Source organism: Battus philenor, unplaced genomic scaffold (assembly GCF_028537555.1).
Source record: "Battus philenor isolate CCGP_79_NKW_IND1 unplaced genomic scaffold, ilBatPhil1.0.hap1 SCAF_36, whole genome shotgun sequence".
NCBI lineage: Eukaryota > Metazoa > Arthropoda > Insecta > Lepidoptera > Papilionidae > Battus > Battus philenor.
This window is the reverse complement of record NW_027181700.1, coordinates 240,001-245,000: the sequence shown is the minus strand read 5'-3', so window position 1 is coordinate 245,000 and position 5,000 is coordinate 240,001. Positions and strand designations below refer to the sequence as shown.

At 50.6% G+C, this 5,000-nt stretch overlaps 2 non-coding genes across 2 annotated transcripts; both read right to left on the bottom strand.

Moving 5' to 3' along the window:
• Positions 1–333: 333 nt before the first annotated feature.
• On the bottom strand, positions 334–490 carry LOC137927773 (5.8S ribosomal RNA). Its single transcript, XR_011107906.1, has one exon. It is a non-coding gene; the product is annotated as a 5.8S ribosomal RNA (ribosomal RNA).
• Positions 491–1,297: 807 nt separating this feature from the next.
• On the bottom strand, positions 1,298–3,201 carry LOC137927671 (small subunit ribosomal RNA). Its single transcript, XR_011107818.1, has one exon. It is a non-coding gene; the product is annotated as a small subunit ribosomal RNA (ribosomal RNA).
• Between the last annotated feature and the right edge of the window lie 1,799 nt (positions 3,202–5,000).

Here is a 5,000-nt window from a genome sequence, read left to right as displayed (position 1 = left end):
CCCCGCCGTCCGTCGTCCGTCGCGAAGAACGTTCAACGGAAACCGTCAATTGTTCGAAAGAGCGCGCGCCCGCTCGCCCGCGCGCGGTAGTGCGGCAGCGGCAGCGCGACGACAGCGACGGCGGATAGTGAGAGAGAGAGAGTGAGAGCCGCGGCGGCGCGGACGAGAGACTCTTATTAGAGATCGTCCCATCGCACCGTCCGCGAGCTCGTTCATCACCCCCCACCAACCCGCCGCCGCCGCGTCGCGCGTCACCGCCGCGCGCATCGACCGGCGCGAGCGCACGTAGCGCGCGTTCTACACCGAACAGTGTGGTTTTTATATTTTAACAGCCGGCCCTCAGACAGGAGTGGTCCTGGATATTTCTCCACGGACCGCAATGTGCGTTCGAAATGTCGATGTTCAAATGTGTCCTGCAGTTCACACTATGACGCGCAGTTAACTGCGTTCTTCATCGACCCGCGAGCCAAGTGATCCACCGTCCAGGGTAATGGTTTTTTCTTAATGTTGTTATTACTTACGGTAGCGGCCTACGGCTCTCGCCGTCGGCCACTTGATTGTCCGTTTTTATGTATTAACGTCGAAAGTTGGTCGAATTCATGTGCGCCGAGGCGTTCATAAAGAAACGGCACCGAAAAAGCTTAACGCCCCGACGCGAATCCTTTAGAATGATGAACGACGACGACCCGCGCACCCCCCAACGAGCTGGCGTGACGCACGACATTGTCATCTTTCTAACCGCTTAAATTTCGTTTTGTATAGCGCCAACCGACAATAAAGGGCCTGAGCTAGGCAGTGGGGATTTTCACCGCTTCGAACGCTCCGTTTGGTATGCCCCGGTCGGCGCTCGTCTCTCGGCGTTTTTCCGCCACCCGGCCGCTTCGACGGCGGCGGAGGCAGCGGCGGCGGTAGCACTTTCGACGAATGCCACCACCGCCACCGGCCACCGCCACGGCGCCGTCGCCGCTGCGCCGTTAGGCGTAATAGACGCTAGAGACAATTATTTCACATTTTATTTTTTATACATATATACAAACACGCACACACACACGCACGCACACGCGCGCGCGCTCGTCCGCATTAGATACGAACAGCAGCGCGCGCGTACGTACATATATATGTATATATGTCGTATATATATATATCATTATGGATGTATTACATATATATATGTGTAAACACGGTATGTACGAAGTCGTCGTCGTCGTCGTCGTCGTCGTCGCAACAGCAACAACAGCAACAGCGGCGCAACAACGTTCGTGAACATATCACGCGTCTCGCACACATACACACACGTTAATGATCCTTCCGCAGGTTCCCCTACGGAAACCTTGTTACGACTTTTACTTCCTCTAAATGATCAAGTTTGGTCAACTTCCCAGCAACGCCGACGGCCGTGAAGCCACCGCGTGTCGGTCCGAAGACCTCACTAAATCATTCAATCGGTAGTAGCGACGGGCGGTGTGTACAAAGGGCAGGGACGTAATCAACGCGAGCTTATGACTCGCGCTTACTAGGAATTCCTCGTTTATGGGGGATAATTGCAAACCCCAATCCCCAGCACGAAGGAGTTTCAACGGGTTGCCCGGGCCTCTAGGCCAGGGAGAACATGCTGATTCCTTCAGTGTAGCGCGCGTGCGGCCCAGGACATCTAAGGGCATCACAGACCTGTTATTGCTCAATCTCGTGCGGCTCGAAGCCGCCGGTCCCTCTAAGAAGAATTTTAATACGTCGCCAGTGAGTTGCGCCACCGGAGCGGCGCACACCTAAATGACGACGCCTATTTAGCAGGCTAGAGTCTCGTTCGTTACCGGAATTAACCAGACAAATCGCTCCACCAACTAAGAACGGCCATGCACCACCACCCACCGAATCAAGAAAGAGCTGTTAATCTGTCAATCCTTCCGGTGTCCGGGCCTGGTGAGATTTCCCGTGTTGAGTCAAATTAAGCCGCAGGCTCCACTCCTGGTGGTGCCCTTCCGTCAATTCCTTTAAGTTTCAGCTTTGCAACCATACTCCCCCCGGAGTCCAAAATCTTTGGTTTCCCGGAAGCTGCCCGCCGAGCCATCGTAGTAACGTCGGCGGATCGCTAGATGACATATTTACGGTTAGAACTAGGGCGGTATCTAATCGCCTTCGAACCTCTAACTTTCGTTCTTGATTGATGAAAACACCTTTGGCAAATGCTTTCGCTGATGTTCGTCTTGCGACGATCCAAGAATTTCACCTCTAACGTCGCAATACGAATGCCCCCAGTTATCCCTATTAATCATTACCTCGGAGTTCTGAAAACCAACAAAATAGAACCGAGATCATATTCTATTATTCCATGCACGAAATATTCAAGCAGCATTTTGAGCCCGCTTTGAGCACTCTAATTTGTTCAAAGTAAAATTGTCGGCCCATCTCGACACTCACCGAAGAGCACCGCGATAGGATTTTGATATTGAACCGCCGTTTTACCGACGGCTCACCGACGATATGCTCCGCAGACGTGTCAGTATCACCGCGGATGCGGTGCACCGACAGCGCGGCGCACAAATGCAACTACGAGCTTTTTAACCGCAACAATTTTAGTATACGCTATTGGAGCTGGAGTTACCGCGGCTGCTGGCACCAGACTTGCCCTCCAATTGTTCCTCGTTAAAATATTTAAAGTGTACTCATTCCGATTACGAGGCCTCGTAAGAGTCCCGTATCGTTATTTTTCGTCACTACCTCCCCGTGCCGGGAGTGGGTAATTTGCGCGCCTGCTGCCTTCCTTGGATGTGGTAGCCGTTTCTCAGGCTCCCTCTCCGGAATCGAACCCTGATTCCCCGTTACCCGTGACAACCATGGTAGTCGCAGAAACTACCATCGAAAGTTGATAAGGCAGACATTTGAAAGATGCGTCGCCGGTGCTGGACCATGCGATCGGCAAAAGTTATCCAGATTCATCAAAATTAACGACTTCGGACGCGAGGCCCTCCGTCGATTGGTTTTGATCTAATAAAAGCACTCATCCCATCACTGGTCAGAGTTCTGATTGCATGTATTAGCTCTAGAATTACCACAGTTATCCAAGTAACCGAGGTAAGATCTAAGGAACCAAAACTGATATATTGAGCCATTCGCGGTATCGCCTTAATACGGCTTGCACTGAGACATGCATGGCTTAATCTTTGAGACAAGCATATAACTACTGGCAGGATCAACCAGGGAGCTAGCTAGAGCTAACACACACCAACACCGCACATACGAGAGATATGAGGGTGATGATGATATGATAGACGTGTGACAAGCGACGCGTCGGACGTTCGAAACGCCGTGACGCGCCGGTGCCTAGGTAGCTTTTTGCGTGCGTGCGTGCGTGCGTATTTATTACAATACACACACAACACCACACCGCAACAACAAAATGAATTCGTTTTTCTATCTGTTCACGGAGGAAAATGTATATCTCAACACTCGCCTCGCGTTCGTCCAGATTTACTTTGGACGCGGCATCGCGTCCGATTCATCGGAACGTTCTTTGACGAGACACATACAAATCTTCACTTTTATAAAATATCGTTTCGCAAAACGAACAATGACCGATTTCCAGCCCGGTTTTAGAGAGATCCGAAATCCTTGATTTATATATCATGATCGACCGTCGCGCGACTAGCGCGCGACGAGCTCGTTGATGCGATGCGTTAAGGGCCGCCCCGAAGTCGACTCGGGAGCCCAACGCCGTTCGCGTTAATTAAACGAGACGTTCTCTTACGCCTTCCGCTCTTACATAACGGAGACGTCGTCCGACACAGTTTACGGTGTGTTGTTGTGGGGAGATGATCCCCTTTTTCTTCCCTCCTCCGCCGCCGCTGTGTCGTTCGTGCGTTTGTCGGTTATAGAAGTTTCAGTTTCGGGCGTTCTCGTTGGTGGCGCGCGTTGTTTGTGTATCGGTGTTATTAGTTTTGTTCGATTCGCGCGCGTTTTCTAAGAATAATTTTTAATTTTTTTTTTTTTTATTTAAAAAAAAAAAAAAAAAACTAAATCTAAAAAAAACGCAATCTCCGCAAACAAACTAACACCACCACACCACACACACCCCACCAACCAAAAAAACACACTCCACACTCCACAACCACCAACAAACAAAACAAAACAGAAGAGCATCGGAGAGAACTCTATTCGGCCGACCGGCGCGTCTCGCGCCAGTCCCATGTATATGCGGGAACGACTGTATGCGTCTCCGCGTAGCGCGATAGAGCGTTCGCGTATCGATTGCATACCACCGATCTACATATCTATATCTGACCCTGATCTCGATGTCATCGTCGTCGTCATCATCATCATCATCATCATCATCATCATCATCATCATCATCATCATCGTTCGACCCGATCGCGGATTGCGCGTAGCCAGCCGCCGATGCGTTCGCGTATCGATTTCTGAAAACGACAGAGTCCGGTCCCGTTCGCGTATCGATGCATAAATTTCGTGCTGATGACGATCGCACTCTTTCATACGCGATGTCGACTGAGACAAAGAAAGGTGTCGTCGTCGTCGTCGTCGTCGTCGTCGTCGTCGTCGTCGTCGAGACGGTAGCGGTCCGTAATAAAGATCGTGCGGCCCGGCCTCGGGGTGCGGATAGTCACTCGGGCGTTCGCGTATCGATTTCGGAAAACGACAGAGTCCGGTCCCGTTCGTGTATCGATTTTCTAACGTGATATCGTCCTGATTCCGTGTGTTAAAATTACGATTAATGTCGATGCTAAAACTTTACTATCTTCAATATCGTCATCGTCATCATCGTCATCATCGTCATCATCGTCATCATCGTCATCATCATCATCACGTTGGGCACAAGCAGTGGAACGTTTAAACGCATCGTCGTCGGTCCATTCGCGGTCAAATTATTTATATCCAGTATTAAAATTATTGTATTGATTGATTGTGTGTTTCGTTACGGACGTGCCGCGCCTCGCGACTATTGTTATCGATCGCCGTTACCGAGCTCGTCATGATATTTATGCGTG